Below are 19,202 nucleotides of genomic sequence, written 5' to 3'. Positions count from 1 at the left end.
TTAAATATACTTTATATTTTATCTGTATCCAATATGTGTGCACTTAAAAAGAAAAATGTTGCAGAACTATCGACAAAGAAGAGGATTAATTTGATAACTCCTCAAATCTTCACCACAAAGATGAATGACCAATATCTTTCTCCAGATAATTCTGGGATACAATGGGAACTGTTCGAAACAGGTACCAAAGCATCAAGAGGCCTGAACTTAAACCCAGCTTTGAAAAACATTTATGCAACGTGATCGCCACTTTCAGTATTCCCTTTGGACTTTCTTTTTAAGCAGTTTTGTACAAAATGCCCAGAGTAATAAGATGCAATTCGACTTTCAGACAGCAGTTTCATGTCGAGTCATTAATTATCCTTCATTCTGACAGCAACTGCATCGGCGGTAACAAGGCTGGTGAGGCGAAGTGTTGTTAGCCATGAGCCAGGAATGAATATGAATAACCGACCTTTTCCGAATAAACATAACTCTAAACAATTATATCCCATTACTGAGGTAGCCAATATTATACCTTGTACTGAAAGCACATAATTCAAACATCTTGCTGCTTCAGTGTTTGCTCAGAAATGAAATCTAACATGTGCACCCGTTCCCTACTCACTAAGAACAAGCAGTAAAGAGTGAATAGAACTGGTTACCTCATTCAGATACACAAAAGGAGAGCAGATTGCTCGGGTCGTTTAATTTATTGTCATCTTTTGTTCCTTTACAACAAACAGAGCAAGCAAATAATAAACACCTTGTTTAAGTATTTTCTGTTCAGGGCAATGTCAGTTGCCCAGTCTGCTCACAGCAGCACGTTGCTTAACTAATACAAAACCCAGGAAGGGCTTCAAACTTTGACTGTAGGGAAAGAGAAAAAGACAGCGTGAGAGAGGGAGAGAAGGAGGGAGAGAAAAAGCAAGAAAGAAAAGTCAAAAGAGATGGAGAAAGGTTAAAAGGGAGAAAGAGAAGAAAATGAGAAAAATGACACAGTAAGTTATTTTATAACATGACAGTTATGTTCTTGTGCAACCTCACGTTATAGAAAAAGCACACTTTAGAAACAGTGCTTAAAGTGTTGGCAATGTAATCACATTACAGCTGAAACACATTTTAAATATTCATGCTTTAGAAACAATGTTCCCAATTTGACAATCGCCTTACAGCGAATTCACGTTAACGGAACGCACGTTAGAATTGGACAACCGACAGACTGGGCGGCACGGTGGCACAGTGGTTAGCACTGCTGCCTCACAGCACCTGAGACCCGGGTTCAATTCCCGACTCAGGTGACTGACTGTGTGGAGTTTGCACGTTCTCCCCGTGTCTGCGTGGGTTTCCTCCGGGTGCTCCGGTTTCCTCCCACAGTCCAAAGATGTGCAGGTCAGGTGAATTGGCCATGCTAAATTGCCTGTAGTCTTAGGTAAATGTAGGGGTATGGGTGGGTTTCGCTTCGGCGGGTCGGTGTGGACTTGTTGGGCCGAAGGGCCTGTTTCCACACTGTAAGTCTAATCTAAAAAAACAGAAATAAACAGTGAAACAAAATGTGAAGGGGAAAAAACATGGAGAGGGGGAAGAGGGAAATGAATAGAAAGAGAAAGAGAATGAAATAAAGAAAGAAAAAGGGAACTGCAGGAGAAAGAAAAGGAAGTAAAGCAAGTAACAAGAAATACTCGCATCCATACATGCCTTCAAATATCAGTGAGATATAATTTTGTGTAAGGTTTTATTTTTGCTTTGATCAGGAAAAATCACATGTAATACCAAATTAAGGGAAAGACCAACATTTATGTTAAATGTGAGGAAAATGTTAATTGGTTGTCAAGTGGACCCTAATTAGTAGACCCCTGCTCATGACTCCACCCCCATTCCCCCCACCACCACACCCACTCCAGTTACAGGTTCTGCCCCCATTCCCAGCTCCACACCCACACCAGATCCCAGCTCCCAGCCCTGCCGAGTTTTCACCATCCCCCCAGACCTCCCCCTCACTGAGGACGAACGATCAGTCCTCAGCAAAGGACTCACCTTCATCCCCCTCCATCCACGCATCAATGAATTTAATACACGCCGTGACGTCGAACAATTCTTCCGTCGCCCCCGCCTCCGAGCTTACTTTCACAACCCCTTCGCCCAACTCCAACACATTGCATCCACCTGGACACCCCGCGCTGGCCTATTACCCACCCTCGACCTCGTCATTTCCAACTGCCGCCGGGACATTAACCGCCTCAACCTGTCTACACCCCTCCCCCACTCCAACCTCTCACCCTCACAACGCGCAGCACTCCAATCCCTCTGCTCTAAACCCAACCTCACCATCAAGCCAGCAGATAAAGGGGCGCAGTGGTAGTCTAGCGCACTGACCTCTACACCGCTGAAGCCAAACGCCAACTCGAGGACACCTCTTCCTACCGTCCCCTCGACCATGACCCCACCCTGATCACCAAACCATCATCTCCCAGACCATACAGAACCTCATCACCTCAGGAGATCTCCCACCCACAGCTTCCAACCTCATAGTCCGGGAACCCTGCACTGCCCGGTTCTACCTCCTTCCCATGATCCACAAGCCTGACCACCCTGGCCAACCCATTGTCTCAGCATGTTCCTGCCCCACTGAACTCATCTCTACCTACCTCGACACTGTCCTATCCCCCCTAGTCCAGGAACTCCGCACATACGTTCAATACACCACCCACGCCCTCCACCTCTTCTAAGACTTCCGTTTCCCCAGACCCCAATGACTCATCTTCACCATGAATATCCAATCCCTCTACACCTCCATCCGCCATGACCAGGGCCTCCAAGCCCTCCGTTTTTCCTCTCCCGACGTCCCCAACAGTATCCTTCCACCAACACTCTCATTCGTTTGGCTGAACTGGTCCTCACCCTTAACAATTTCTCCTTTGAATCCTCCCACTTCCTCCAGACCAAAGGGGTAGCCATGGGCACATGTATGGGCCCCAGCTATGCCTGTCTCTTTGTTGGCTACGTAGAACAGTTGATCTTCCGTAATTACACTGGCACCACTCCCCACCTCTTCCTCCGCTACATTGATGACTGCATTGGCACCACCTCATGCTCCCGTGAGGAGGGTGAGCAATTCGTCAACTTCACCAACACATTCCACCCTGACCTTAAGTTTACCTGGTCCACCTCTGACACCTCTCTCCCCTTCCTGGACCTCTCCATCTCCATTAATGATGACCAACTTGACACTGACATTTTTTACAAACCCACCGACTCCCACAGCTACCTGGATTACACCTCTTGCCACCCTACCTCTTGCAAAAATGCCATCCCGTATTCCCAATTCCTCCGCCTCTGCCATATCTACTTCCAGGAGGACCAGTTCCACCACAGAACACACCAGATGGCCTCCTTTTTTAGAGACCGCAATTTCCCTTCCCACGTGGTTGAAGATGCCCTCCAATGCATCTCGTGCACATCCTGCACCTCCGCCCTCAGACCCTACCCCTCCAACCGTAACAAGGACAGAACGCCCCTGGTGCTCACCTTCCACCCTACCAACCTTCGCATAAACCAAATCATCCACCGACATTTCCGCACCTCCAAAAAGACCCCACCACCAGGGATATATTTCCCTCCCCACCCCTTTCCGCCTTCTGCAAAGACCGTTCCCTCCGTGACTACCTGGTCAGGTCCAAGCCCCCCTACAACCCACCCTCCCATCCTGGCACCTTCTCCTGCCACCGCAGGAACTGCAAAACCTGCGCCCACACCTCCTCCCTCACCTCCATCCAAGGCCCTAAAGGAGCTTTCCACATCCATCAAAGTTTTACCTGCACATCCACTAATATCATTTATTGCATCCGTTGCTCCCGATGCGGTCTCCTCTACATTGGGGAGACTGGACACCTCCTAGCAGAGCGCTTTAGGGAACATCTCCGGGACACCCCCACCAATCAACCACACCGCCCTGTGGCCCAACATTTCAACTCCCCCTCCCACTCTGCCAAGGACATGGAGGTCCTGGGCCTCCTTCACCGCCGCTCCCTCACCACCAGACGCCTGGAGGAAGAACGCCTCATCTTTCAGCTCGGAACACTTCAACCCCAGGGCATCAATGTGGACTTCCAACAGTTTCCTCATTTCCCCTTCCCCCACCTCACCCTAGTTTCAAACTTTCAGCTCAGCACTGTCCCCATGACTTGTCCTACCTGCCTATCTTATTTTCCAGCTATCCACTCCACCTGCCTCCCTGACCTATCACCTTCATCCCCTCCCCCACTCACCTATTGTACTCTATGCTACTTTCTCCCCACCCCCACCCTCCTCCAGCTTATCTCTCCATGCTTCAGGCTCTCTGCCTTTATTCCTGATGAAGGACTTTTGCCCAAAATGTCAATTTTGCTGCTCCTTGGATGCTGCCTGAACTGCTGTGCTCTTCCAGCACCACTGATCCAGAATCTGGTTTCCAGCATCTGCAGTCATTGTTTTTACCTAATTAGTACATGGAGAGTATTCAGGTAATGATGATTGACACTTAACTGTCAGGGTCAAAACGTGTGATGCTGGGAAAGCACAGCAGCTCAGGCAGCATCCAAAGTGCAGGACAATCAACTTTTTGGGCATAAGCAAGAACTTATGCCCAAAACCATGAATCTTTGCTTCTTGAATGCTGCCTGAATTGCTTTGCATTCCCAGCTTCACACTTTTTGACTCTGATCTCCAGCACCTGGCAGTCCTCACTTTCTCCTAGTTAAATATCAGGGTTTGTTAGAAGGTTAAACCCATCAAGTTGACTCTGAATGGTGAAGAAATTGTCTTGGTGACATGGAGATAATCAGCACTGGTTGTGACCGTAACATTGGGCAGGGCACTGGGAGTACCTCCTTCAAAATTGGACCATGAGATCTTTCATGTCCACCTGAAATCCTTCACTTAGCATTACATTCAAAACACTGAACTTCAGTCTGTGCCACACTTATTCAGATAGCTCTGGGGCTTGCCTTCTTGACTTGGTGAAGAGGTTCCAACAATCCCTTGAGCAAAGATGTTGGGAGTTCCTTACGCCTGGTAAGACTAGCCAAGATTGAAAGATTTGGTGTGGCGGTGGAGGAGGGGTTGCCAGATAATATATGGTTGGAAAAGTCATCAATGGCAGAACAGATGAAATAAGACTGCATCTCAACATCTGTGGATAATGAAGGAAGTGTCAATTTGGTGGTTGCTGCCATTGTGTTTTGACAACTCATTGGAACCTGGCCAGTAACTCATCAAGATCATGTTGACGATGCTGGCACATCCAAAGTTGCGATGCTAAAGGTCATCTGCATGCATTTACCATTCCCATGTCCTGTGGTGATGGAGATCCAAGTTCAGGTACATCACTAACCTGGGACTCCCCCAGTGAAGAACCTGCACACACGTGACAGATGCACAAAGGTGATTGGGCATCCATGGTGAGTCAGAGGTGTGATGAGGGATGCTACAACTGATCTCAACAGCTCAGCTTTTTCGGAGCAGACAAGTGAAATGCAGAACCAGTTCCTTACTGGTAAGCATAGAGAATGGGAGAAGGAGGTCATTCTGCCCTATGAGCATGCTCCAGCATTCAATATGATCATGGTCAATCACCTTACAGTATTCTGTTCCTGCATAAACGTGTGCCCCTATTGAAAAATGCATATGTATATGTGTTGCGACTGTGTACATGTGTATGTGCAACTGTGTGTGTGAGTAACAATGTGCACGAGTGTGTCTGCATGTATGTGTGCTTGTGTTTGTGTGTGGGTTATGCGTCTGCATGTGTGTGGTTGCGTGTGTGACTAGTGTATGCATGCTCACGTGTGTGCTTGTGCGTGCTTGCACATGCATGCGTGTTCACATGTCTGTGCGTGTGCATGTATGTGTGCATGTGTGAGCACTGGCTATGTTAAGGTGAAACTGATATCCAAAACATATCTTTCTCACCCCCACCAACCTCTCACCAACCTGCAACTTCAAAAATAAATAACGAATGAGCAGGCAATATGGAAAGTATAGCGGAGACCACCCGTGGACACGACTAGTCAACACTTACAGCAGAGGGAGGGAATGGGGGGAGCGTGGGATAAATTTGGCAGCAAAAGGGAGGGAGAGGAAAACAGGGGAAAAATGCGAGCGTGTTCCCTTAACAGCGGACTGATTAATGGTTTGGAACACTGGTGCTGCATGTTCTCAATCTGTTACAAAGCTCAGTAGGCAATGCAGGCTTACCTCCTCCGGGTTAGTGACCTCAAGATTGTCTGAGCTCTCAGACAGTAAACCAACAACACATGAGAGTGGTTAACCATAAAATCAAAGGAATCATTGCAGAAATAATTCCTCATTCAGCCTCTCCAGGCCAATCTGTTTTGGATTACAAACCATCATAAGTTACCTCTGTTCCTCATTTTGCGTTTTTTTTAAGCACAGCAACTGTGAAAAGTCCCACTTAGTGAGGGAAAGGAAAGGCACTTTTCTGGATCTGGTCCACCCGACAGGCAGTGGGTCAAACCAACCAGCCACAGATTTGAATTGCACACCGATGTATCTTATTTATCCTCCTCACAATGTGGTCTCCTCTGCATTGGGGGAAAGGGAATGTAGACTGGGCTACTGCTTTTCAAAACACTTACATCCTGGCCACAAAATGACCCCAAGCTTCCAGTCACCTACCACTTCAACACCCCCACCCTGTTCCCTGACCAACTTTACTGCCTCGGGTCTGCTGCACTGCCCGAGTGAAGCTCAGCACAAGCTGGACAAACAACAACTCATTTTCCGCTTGGGGAACCTCCAGCCTTCAGGACTTGATATTGAGTTCAATAGTTTTAGGGCCTGAACATCTTTGTCCACGTCTTTTACCCACACTCCATGCCCTGATATCACCACCTTCAGCCCAGCCAACCCATTTTTACCTACATATGGTCTCTATTATCAGCTTTTCTTTCTCACTGTTCATCCCTTTGTCTGTCTTTCTCTTCCTCTGGGTTCCATCTCTGCCTCCACTCACTCCTTTCTGCCCCCCACCACTGTTTTCAGCACACATGGAATCTTTTCTGCGCTACCATCACTTGACTCAAAAAGTTAACTCTGCTTTCTCTTCATTGATGCTGCCAGACCTGTTGAGTTTCTCCAACGATTTCTGTTTTTATCTTATTTACAGATTTTGTTAAAAACATGCCTGACATCTGAACAGAATAATTAGAAATATCTAGAAGCACATCAATACTCCAACTAATGACCACTGTTGTTAAATGCCCTCCCCAAAACATCATGCTGTCTCCATCGCCCTATTATTACCCAATCAAGCAGGAATGTAAAGATTCAAGTGTTCTACCTCTCTCTCACTGACATGAATCTCATGGGTCTGACCCTGTACCTTGAGCACATCAACATTCTCCTGTGAAATACCTGATACGTATTAATAAACAACAACACTAATAAGTGTAGGATATATCCTGTGAAATCTGGAAAGATAGATGCTTCAAATGCTTTCTCTGAGCACTGCTGGCAAACTTATCTGTACAGTTGTGACTGAGTTCTACTCCTTCAATTCTCAGTTGACATCTCAAATGTTGAGCGGAACATATTTACTTAATATCTTGCTTTTATGCTTTACAAGTGCCTAATTTCAAAAGGTATAATCCACACCCACACAGTGTCAGTGAGAGGAGTGCTGCAGGGCGGTGAATGTACAAACATAGATCTGTAGACATCCCATAATTTACACTGGCAAACCAATGTGATTAATGCACATTCTAAGACTATATTCTGAGTAGGTAATGCTCCCCTGCTGAATTCAATACAAATAAGTCTGGTGTTCCTATTAAAAGAGAAAATGCTTCTCATTTTGTGTGTTAGTTCAGACACCTCTCCAATCCTTTTGCATTTTGAGTCAAGTGGCCCACTTTTGCACGTTGGCAAAGACATCAAACCTGGAACTTTCCATTTCTATCTGACATCTTGAGAAATTTGCAGTGACCCTTTTTCTTTTGTGCTTTTCTGTTCACAGGATGTGGATGTCACGGACATGGCCAGCCTGAATTGCTCAATCCCTAAACGCTCTCAGTGGTAAGACATTTTCTGATGATCACAGAGTGGTCTGTTTGGTTCGCCGAAAGTCGGCGACGTTGCTGTGGGTCTGGAATCACGGACAGGACAATCTGGGCGAGGATATCATCAGATCTGTCTCCCTGAAGAGTATGAGCGAGCCAGCAGTCTGGTGGTTTGATGGTCCTCACAATAAAAGATTCCAGCTGCAAGCAGCTCGCTTAGGACAGGCTGGGAATTAACCACAGGACTCACTGACCTGGTGTGCTCAGTTAACTCCCTGTGTTCCAGTCATCACTCAGTTAGTTGCATGCTCACCTCTTGAGTGAGGAGCCGTTGGTTCAAGACCCACTTGAGCACAAAAACGCTCAACTGATATCCATGTGCAGCGCTGAGGCACTGTTGGAGAAGCAACCTTACGATCGCAATGTTAAGCCAAGAACTGACGTGTCCTTTCAGGAGTAGGAAATATCATGACACTGATTTTGAAGAGGAGCAGGAAAGCTTTCTCTGATCAATATTCATTCCTCAGACAATGTCTGAAACCACTGTGCGAGAATGTAATAGCCTCGTGGTATTATCACTGGACTGTTAAACTAGAAGTTTTGAGTTCAAATCCCCCACAGCAGATGGTGGAATTTGAATTTAACAAAAAAAACCTAGATTGTAGTGCAGTTGTAGTAGCATCCCTACCTCTGGACTGAGAGAACTGGGTTCAAGTTCTCCTGAGGTGTGTAATAAATATCTGTGAACTGGTTAAATTTTTAAAAATCAGCAAAAAAACCCATCTGATTCACTAATATCCTTTAGGGAAGGAAATCAACATCATTACCTGGTCTGGCCTACATGTGACCCACAGCAATGTGGTTGACTCTTACTTGCCCTCTGGGCAATCAGGGATGGGGGCAATAAATGTTGGGCTAGCATTTAAAAAAAAAACGTGAGAGAGCTTCCTGCACTGTTTCTAAAGATTGATTCACAAGCCGTGGTCAGTTGTCGTTGGGGAAGTGGCAATAAGCCGTGTTCTCGAACAGCTGCTTCCATTTGCCTGTGGTCCTTTCTGACAGCTAACACAACGGAGTGGCTTGCTGGGCCATTTCAGAAGGCAGTTAAGAGCCAACCACATTGCTGTGGGTCTGGAGTCACGTGGAGGGGATAAATGACAATTGTGAACTAGCTGGTTCTTATCAAATCATTCCATCATTAGACTGCTAATTCCAGCTTCTTAAAGGGAAAAAAAAAATTAGAATTGTAGTACCTGGGTCTCCAGAACAACACCTTGGTCTTTAGATTACCCTCAAAAAGTGCTGGAAAAGCACAGCACGTCAGGTAGCATCCGAGGAGCAGGGGAATCAAAGTTTTGGGCATAAGCGATTCATCAGGAATGTGTGGGTTGGTGGGGGAGTGGGTGGGGGGAAGGGGCTGAGAGATAAATAGGAGGGGAGGGTGTGGCTGGGGGGAAGGTAACTTGGTAGGCGATGGGTATATGCAGGTGGAGGGTGATGGTGATAGGTTGGAGCGGAGGTTAGAGTGGATTGATGGGAAGGAAAATGGACAGGTGGAATAGTTCAATAGGACGGTGCTAAGTTGGAGGGTTCTCTGGATTACTCTCCAGTGATGATGTCACAAGGCCATCATCTCCCCCAGTTGATGTAATTCTTGTTGGAACAGTGAGTAATCACTAAGGATACTTTGCTGGTTTTAAACACAGAGAAATTCTGAAATAAAGACAGAGAATGCTGGAGGAATTCAGCAGGTCGGGCAATATCTGTGGAGAGTAAAGCAGAATTAAAGAACTCTTCTGAAGGAGAGGGACTGGACCCAAGATGTTAACTCTTTTTCACTCTCTACAGATTCTGCCAGATCTGCTAAGTTTCTCCTGCAGTGTATGGTTCTTGATTATTTCATACTTTGTGAGAGATGTTCAGTGTTACCTGAGTAGCTGTAAATTCTATTCCCACCTTGCCTAGACCATAGAGGATGACCCATTATTGGAGCAAACCACAGAACAGGATACTGTAGGGATAAGGTTGTGCAGCTGTGAAATATCCACGTACTTCCAGGAGCTGGAAAATGTTGATAGAAATGACAAAAAAAATCTTGCATTGAGATAGTATGTTTCACAACCACTAGATACCCCAGGGCACTTTACGGCCAATGCAGTTCTTTCTGAAGTGCAGTCTCTCTGTTGATGGTGGAAACAGAGCAGCCAATTGCCCCCGAGCAAGCTCCCACAAACTGGCAATGTGATAATGACCAGATGATCTGTTTCTGTGACATTGATTGAGGGCAATTATAGTCGGAGACATCAGGGATAACTTGCCCTGCTGTCCTTTGATCAAGTGCCTGGGAATCTTTCACACCTACTCAAGTAAGCAGCTGAGGCTTTGATGCAATGTCTCATCCGAAATGTGACAACATATTTGGTTCCATACTCGAATCAATCATTTACAAAACCCCATCATGAACTGTGGTTACAATGGCCTAACATTAATTTTAACTCTATCATGGGACACATGCTTTACTAGCAACACCAACATTTGTCGTCCAGCTATAATTGGCTTGAACTAAATCAACCTAGATATTGTCCACATCTTGTTGCATTCAGACATGAACTATTTCAGTACTTGAATATTGCGAATGATGTCGAACAGTGTGCAATCAGCAGAAAATCACCAAAGTTCCTAAGGCAGCACCTTCCATCTCCACGACCACCACCATCTGGATGAACAAAGGAAGCTCCTAGCTGGGAATATCACCACATGCAAATTCCACTCCGAACCTGGGTCAAAATCCTGGAACTCCCTCCCTAACAGTATTGTAGACCAGTCCACACCAAATGGACTGCAGTGATTCAAGAAGGCAGCTCACCACCATGTTCTCAACAGCAATGAGGGATGGACAATAAATAATGGCCCAGCCAGTGATGCCCACATTATATGAATAAATGAAGAAATATAGATGGCAACCAGGAGTCAACCACAGCACACCAAGGTTAGGGTGGCAAATTTTCAACTCAAAAGGGCATTAGTGAACCAGATGGGTTCTGACATTGATATCATAATTTTTACATTCTAGTTTTGAATTCATTGAATTGAAATATCACTAGCTTTCATTTCAGAATTTGAACTACTGGACACTAGCCTGGACATTTGGATCACTAGTCTAGCAACATTGACACCATGTAATTGTATCCCCATAAATCTGGAGGACCACACTTGTGAAATGTCTTAATAGCTAGAAGCATGTATTTGTAATGAGCTGGGGTGTAAAACGAAGATAAGGTGAATTATCCTGGTCTATAATCTCCTAAAAGCAATGCATTAATGAAACCATTACAACAACATGATACAGAGATCAGAAATGCCAGGTTTGATTCCTATATACAATGACATCCTTTCTTCACACTCCCGAAAGCTTCCCATGTTGAGTAAGCTGATTTCTTATCTGGCAGTGACAACCATCAGTCATTTTCAAACTACTTTCATGGATTGGGGGCACTTTTTATTTATACATTCATTTGTGGGATGTCAGTGTCTCTGGCTGGGCCCAGCATTTCTTGCCCATCCCTAGTTGCCCCTTGAGAAGGTGGTGGCGAGCTGCCTTCTTGAACGGCTGCAGTCCACGTGCTGTGGGTTGACGCCACGAATCCCTCGGGGCAGGGCAGGAGTGGAATTTCCAGGATTTTGAACCAGTGCCAGAGAAAGAAAGGTGATATATTTCCAAGTCAGGACGGTGATTGGACACTCCTGTATCAATGGTAAACATATGAATTAGGAGCAGGAGTAGGTAACTTCATTCATTAAACCTGCACTGCTATTCACTAAGACCAAGGATGGTCTGACGGCTTCATGTAACTGTCTACCCCTTGGTTATCAACTTTTCCTTAAAGGAACTCATTGCAGGGATATGGGCCTGGAGCAGGCAGGTGGGACTAGTTTAGTTTGAGATTATGGTTGGCATGGACTGGTTGGACCGAAGGGTCTGTTTTCATGCTGTATGACCCTATGACTCTTTTTCCACACCCTTTATGTGCCAGAGAATCCCTGCAGCATGGTCCAACAAGTCCACATCAACCCTCCGAAAAGAATCCCACCCAGATCTTATCCCTATAACCCTGCAGTTTTTCCATGGCTAATGTACCTAATCTACACAGCCCTGAATACTATGGACAATTTAGCATGGCCAATTCACCTAACCTGCCCATTTTTAGACTGTGGGAGGAAACTGGAGCACCTGCAGGAAACCCACGCAGACACAGGGAGAAAGAGCCCCCTCCACACAGCCCAAGGCTGGAATCAAACCCAGGTCCCTTGTCCTGTGAGGTAGCCATGTTAATTACTGAGCCACCCTACCGTCTTTTGAGGAAGACCGTTCCAAAGGTTCATGACCCTCAGTGTGAAGAAATTTCCCTTTAACTCTGTCATACATGGGTAACCATTTATTTTTAAACAGTGACTGCCAGTTTTGGATTTTCCCAAAGAAATTAAGTGAATTCAAGCCTAACGTGCCCAGCCATTCTTCATCCAGCCCAAATATTAGTCCAGTAAATCTTCTCTGAAGTGCTTCTCGTACGTTTATTTAAATAAGGAAATCAGTACAAATCTGATATGATCTCATCAATGCACAAAAGTTGCTGTCGTCTAACAGACTATGCGGCAGCTCTCCCATTAGAGGGGAATGACTGGCTTATCCTGAGGGTCACCACACCCCAGGTCAGGGGAGAGGTTGAGAAGGAGAAGATCACTTCATAGTGACCTCAGCCCATGTGGGAACTGAACCCACACTGTTGGTGTTACTCTGCATTACAAACCACACCCATCCAACTGACCTCCAGCCAGTCAGCTGGATGGATGGTTTGCAATTTTGAGTGAGACCAAACAGCATAGGTCCAATTCCTGCACTGACTGGGGCTAACATGAAGAACCAGAGGGCAGCCCTGTGACTTTCTGGGACTATGGCAATTTTATCACTGCGTTGCAAAACCGAAGTATACACTCCCTACTTCTGTATGCGATTCATCTGTTGCACATCCTGAATTGGCCTCAATATGATGATAGTGAGCATCTTAAACTGCTGCAGTCCATCTGGTGCAGAAACAACATCAGCGTTATTAGGGAAGGAGTCCCATTTAGACAATGAAGGAGCAGTGTCAGGATGGTGTCTGTCCAGGATAGAATGTGGCACTCCCCTTTGTCTGATGCCCTTGTCTTTCTCATGGTGGCGGGCACAGGTTTGGAATGTGTTCTGGGAGGAGCAGATGTCCTGTGAGTCACTGCAGGACATCTTGTAGATATATACATGCCCCAACAATATGGAGCAGCACAGACAGTTCAATGAAACATTCCAACAACATCAGAACCTGACCAACTGTAAATCACTGCACACAAGTGTCCTCAGGCAGTACATCAAAGAGCTTTCTTAGACTTCATATTCAACAACAGAATTCAACTTAAGCAGGGAGGCTGGATGGGCTGTGATTGCTAAAAGTTATAAAGGGTTGTTACAGAATAAGTAAGGAGAACCAGTTTTCACTGAGAGGCGAGATGGTTCCCCCTGAATCTCCATCCACCGTCCCTTCAGGCAATGCATTCCAGATGATAATTTCTCAGTACGTAATAAAATTCATCATCTCCTCTCTGGTGCTCTTGTCAACCCTTTAACCTTCCCAATTAAGAGGAGTCAGTGATGCAGCAACAATATCCCTCGACTCACCATCCAGAGCTCCAGGCTAACGTTCCAGGGAATAAAAGCAAAATAATGCAGATGCAGGAGCTCTGAAATAAAAATAGAAAATGCTAGAGAGACTAAGCAGGACGGGTAGCATCTACGGAGTGAAAACAGTTAATGTTTTAAGTCTGATATGATAAAGGTCAAGCTACCATAGCCCTGCTCTCTCCTTGGACAGAGATGACCGGTGGTAAATTAACCTGAGGATCATCATGCCTCAGGCTAGGGGAGCAGTTGAGAAGGAGAGTCCTTCATGGTCACCTCAGCTGGTGTGGGAATTCATCCCAGGCTTTTGGTGTGGCTGCGTTGCAAACCAGCTATCCAGCGAACTGGTATGAGACTTCTTTGCAACCAGTTCTGAAACAGAATCTTTGAGCTTGGAATGCTAATCCTGCTTTCTCTCTCTGCAGATGCTGCCAGAGCTGCTGAGTTTCTCCAGCAAGTTCTGTTTTTATTTTTCTTGTTCTGGAATTGTGGGTTTATACGCAGATGGTCAAATTTAAGTTCAACAAAATCTGGAATTAAAAGCTGGTGACTATGTAGCTACTGTCAATTGTCATAAGGACTTAATTTTAGAAAGGCAATCCACCATCTTTACTGGATCTGGCCTACATTTGTCCAGAGTGTTATGGTTCACAGATAACTGGCCTTTGAAATGATGCTGAAAGTCAACTAGTTCAAAGCAACAGATACCAGTCTTGATCGTGCCACCCACATCCCACACAAGAATTTAAAACTGTAATGAAATGAAGCCCCAAATTCTGAATAAAAACCAAAAGAACTGCGAACACTGGAAGTCAGAAACAAACCAGAAATTGTTGGAAAAACTCAGCAGGTCAGACAGCATCTGTTGAGAGAAATCAGGTTAACATTTTGGACCCTTCCTCAAGAATGAAACTCCATAATGTTCTGGAGAAACTCAGCAAGTCTGGCAACATCTGTGTGGAATGATGCAGAGTTAATGTTTTGAGTCTGGTATGACTTTCTCAGAACTGACGATTCCAATAAAATTCATATTCAATTCTTACTCTGCTTTCCTCTCCCCACAGATACTGCCAAAATAGCTGCCATGTTTGCTTTCAAAACAATTGTAATTACATTTGTAAAATAATCAATTGTCAATGAATTGGCTTGGGGATGTACACAGGATGTGAAAGATGCAACTGCTTTCCTTTATTCTATCTGTCTACTGAATATTAAATAAAGACAGCAACCATAATGGTCTGATTCTCACCATTTTGGATCCCCACAACTGTAATGCTGATCGTTAAAACAAGGATCCAAGGCTGCTTTTTCACATCTAATAGAAATATGTGTGTACAAAACCGTTCTCATTTTCAAAACCGGCCCCATTCATATAGGCACAGTGCAAGACTGGATAATGGGCTTCTCGTTCAGGCATGGAGAAAATACAAAGACATTCCTTCATATCTTTAAAAGCATTGGACCTAACCTCCCACCCTATGTGCTCCACCTCTTTGGAGGTGTGCGAGAGTGAGCATGAAAAGAGAGTCTATTGGAGATATAGAACAATTCTATGAGAGCAACAGAGAATGAGTGAGTATTGGTGCACACGTGCGAGTGTGTCTTTCTGCACATGTGCATGAGTGTGAGCGTGTGTGTGCTTCTGTGCATGTACATGCATTTGTGTGCAAGTTCATGTGCATATGCGCCTGTATGCATGTGTGTGTGTGTATGTGGCATGCATACATGTGTCTGTCTGAGAAGTGTATGAGTGTGCACACATATGTGAATATGAGTGGGAATGTGTGTGTATGAAAGCATGAGTGTGTCTGTAAACGGATGCACATGCGTATATTTGTGTGTGTGTGTGTGTGTGTGTGTGTGTGTGTGTGTGTGTGAGAGAGAGAGAGAGAGAGAGCATGAAAGTGATAAAACACATCCTATCTGGATGCATTACAGCTTGGTAAGGCAACTGCACTGCTCAGGACCATAAGAAACGACAGAGTGTTGTCAACGCTGTCCAGTCCGTAATGCAAGCCAATCTTCCATCCATTAACTCCATCTACACTTCTCATTGCCTCGGAAAGGCAGCCAACATCATCAAAGACCCCTCCCACCCCGATTATAATCTCTTCCAATTTCTTCCATCAGACGGAAGATACAAAAGCTTAAACACATGCATCAACAAATTCAAAACAGCTTCTTCCCTGCTGTTACTAGTCTTCTGAATGTTCCTCTCAAATTGTAAATTTAATTTTGACCTCACTCCTTGTGCACCTTCTCTGTAGCTGTAACATTGTATTCCTTGCTCTGTTCTGTTATCCTAACGCACTTTGTGTGGTATGATCTGCCTGCACTGCATGTAAAACAAAAATTTCCACTGTACCTGGGTATATGCGACAATAATAAATCAAATTTTAAAAAGTGTGAATTGGAGCTAACTAACTAGCTGCCTTATTTGCCAATTCAGTACGAATCGCTTGACTTCAAATCGACAATGGCAAGTAAAATCTTTGATGTCTTTCAGTCAAATGAAAGAAAAGAATAAATGTCCTTCAGAGGTAGACATTTACTCCTTTAAGCGTTTCTTATAAAATGTGAACAGGTAAAAAGGTCAAGTATTTAAATGTGCAAATGAGATCAGATGTAGCAGCTCTGCATCTTGGCCTGATGTGTTTGTGATGCTCAAACTCACATCAGCTGCTGACATGAATTTGTTCATTTCCAAATGAGTGTGTACAAACCAGAGTCTTTAAGCAAACATGAACCCATCCACACAGACACACACACACGCACAGACACACACACACATATACAAACACACACACACACAAACACAGACACACACATACACGCACAGACACACACACACACACACATATACAAACACACACACACACACAAATCCAATCAACAGCTTGTCAAGTAACACTTAAAGCCTTTTATATACTTTTACATATGTAGATAATAGAAAGTGCTAGAAATAAACAGCATTGACGAAGAGCAAAATAGACAAGACATTTTTTAAAATTCACTCGTGAGATGTCGCCATCACAGACTGGGCCACCAATTATTGCCCATCCCTAGTTGCCCCTTGAGAAGGTGAGAGGTGAGCTGCCTTCTTGAACCACTGCAGTCCACCTGCTGTAGGTAGACCCACAATGCCATAGGGAAGAATTCTCCAGTTCAACTCCACTTTGTGGAATGCCTCAACAAAGTTTCTGAACTTGAGCCCAGACTGTCCAACGTGCTCCCGATCTGACCTCAGCCTCTTCCAATGAGGTTCCACACAAGCTTGAGAAACAGCAACCCGATCTTACATATGGGCACTCTACAGACATCTACATTCAGCAGCAAATCCAACAATCCTGATCAAAACTCTCGCCATCACTTTGTTTCAAATACCTTTGCCTGCCTCGGTCTCAATCCTGTGTTTATCTCACTTTCAAAGGTCAACAGTTCATCATTTGGCTACCCACACCTCCCCTTGACCCATTTATGTTCCTTCATCAGTCCATTTCCATTCCATTAACTCCTTTCTTATATAATTGTGGAAGAAAGCACAGCAGGTCAGGCAGCATCTGAGGAGTAAAAGAGTCAACATTATGGGCGAAACCTTTCAGTAAGACTAGCTCCTCAGATGCTGCCCGACCTGCTGTGCGTTTTCCAGAGCTACATTTTATCGACTCTGACTCCTCCAGCATCTGCAATCCTCACTGTCTCTAATATAATCCCACCTGCTTTTCACTCCATTGCAGACTTTCCCTTTGTTCTTTGTCCCACCCTTCCCTCTTGTCCTTGCTTCACTACTAACATGCTGAGTTCTGACACAAGTTCAAAGACCTGATATTCACCCAACACCTTCAGACAGCACCTTTCAAACCTACACCCACTTCCATTGAGAAGGACAAGGGCAGCAGACACACAGGAACACCACCATCTGCACATTCCCCTCCAAACCACTCACCATCCTGACTTGGAACTATATCACTGTCCCTTCAGTGTCATTGGATCAAAATTCTGGAATTACCTCCCTAATGGCATTGTGGGTCAACCCACAGCAGGCGGACAGCAGCGGTCCAAGAAGGTAGCTCACCACCACCTGCTCAAGGGACAACTAGGGACGGGCAATAAATACTGGAGCAGCCAGCGATACCGAATCCCATAAAAATAAATAACTAAAAATAAAACCAGAGGGTGGTAGAAATATGGAATACATTGTTTGAGAGAGTGATGGAGGCAGATACTCTTGCAATGTTTAAGAAGCAATTGGATGAGCACTTAAAATACCAGGGCGTAGACTGAGTTAAGAAGTGTGGTGCTGGAAAAGCACAGCTGATCAGGCAGCATCCAAGTATCAGAAGAGTCGACCTTTCGAGAATAAGCTCTTCATCAGGAAGGCTACTGACCAAGTGCAGGCAATTGGGCTTAGTATAGCTTGGTGCTTATTGGTCAGCATAGACATAGTCAGAAGTCATATGACACCAGGTTATCGTTCAACAGCTTTATTTGAAATCACAAGCATTTCCAGCGCTGCTCCTTCGTCAGATGAAGCTTGATTTCAGATAAACCAGTTGGACTGTAACCTGGTATCATGTGACTTCTGACTTTGTCCACCCCATTCCAACACAAGCACCTCGTGGCTAGTAGGGACATGGTGGGCCAAAGGGACAATTTCTATGACCTATGGAGCAGGTTGAACGCAAACCTCTTCACTCAGAGGCCGGCACACTACCACTGTACCATGAAATCTCTTACTGAGAGCAGATAAATCTGTATCAGTAGCCATTCCAAATGGTTTAAAACAATGAGTTCTTCAATCAGAAGGTAGGTGGGGACCTTTATTGATTAATAACAGCCCCAAATCACAGACGTTTTGGAATGGAAAAGACCAAAAAATATTTCATTTGAAGATTTAGACTCCTTCATGGCTTACTAATAATAATTTCTATTCCAACAGAAAATTTGGAAGTGCTGTGTCTTAGAGAAACAAATTGTTCCCAGAAGGAATGGTATCAGTGAAGCGTACCATTATATTTTGCAAGGCCTGAGACAGAGTGAAGGTCATGGTTCCTCTAATAGCACTTTTGACAACAAGGACTGCCTAATTAACCCTCAGCACTTAAGAATGACTTATTGCTGATTATCACACATTCTGCAGCAGGTAAAGACAGCTGTCTTGGGAAGAGCACAGTCTGATTATGAAAATTCCAGTGAAAATTGCCATAGCTAGCAATAGCGCAGTCCTAGATGGCAATTTATCATACAGGAGGTACAGTCAATTGTACTGAAATTTGGGCAGTCTTCTTAACATTTACTCCAAACAATATGTTGGTAAGAAGTATACAGCAGCATGTAAATCACAGAACCCCTACAAGTGCAGAAGGAGGCCATTCGGCCCATTAAGTCCACACTGACCCTCCCATTCTATCCCTACATTTCCACCGAGCCTCTACTTCCCTGGACACGGTGGGCAA

The 19,202-nt window shown here is 44.9% G+C and overlaps 1 protein-coding gene across 1 annotated transcript in view; it reads right to left on the bottom strand.

The window, feature by feature from the left end:
* adgrl2a (adhesion G protein-coupled receptor L2a) overlaps positions 1 to 19,202 on the bottom strand; it is an 807,643-nt gene that overhangs the window by 562,272 nt on the left and 226,169 nt on the right. The gene's annotated exons all lie outside the window — the stretch shown is intronic.

This window comes from Hemiscyllium ocellatum, chromosome 9, assembly GCF_020745735.1.
Source record: "Hemiscyllium ocellatum isolate sHemOce1 chromosome 9, sHemOce1.pat.X.cur, whole genome shotgun sequence".
Taxonomy (NCBI): domain Eukaryota; kingdom Metazoa; phylum Chordata; class Chondrichthyes; order Orectolobiformes; family Hemiscylliidae; genus Hemiscyllium; species Hemiscyllium ocellatum.
This window is presented reverse-complemented; position numbering and strand designations above follow the sequence as displayed.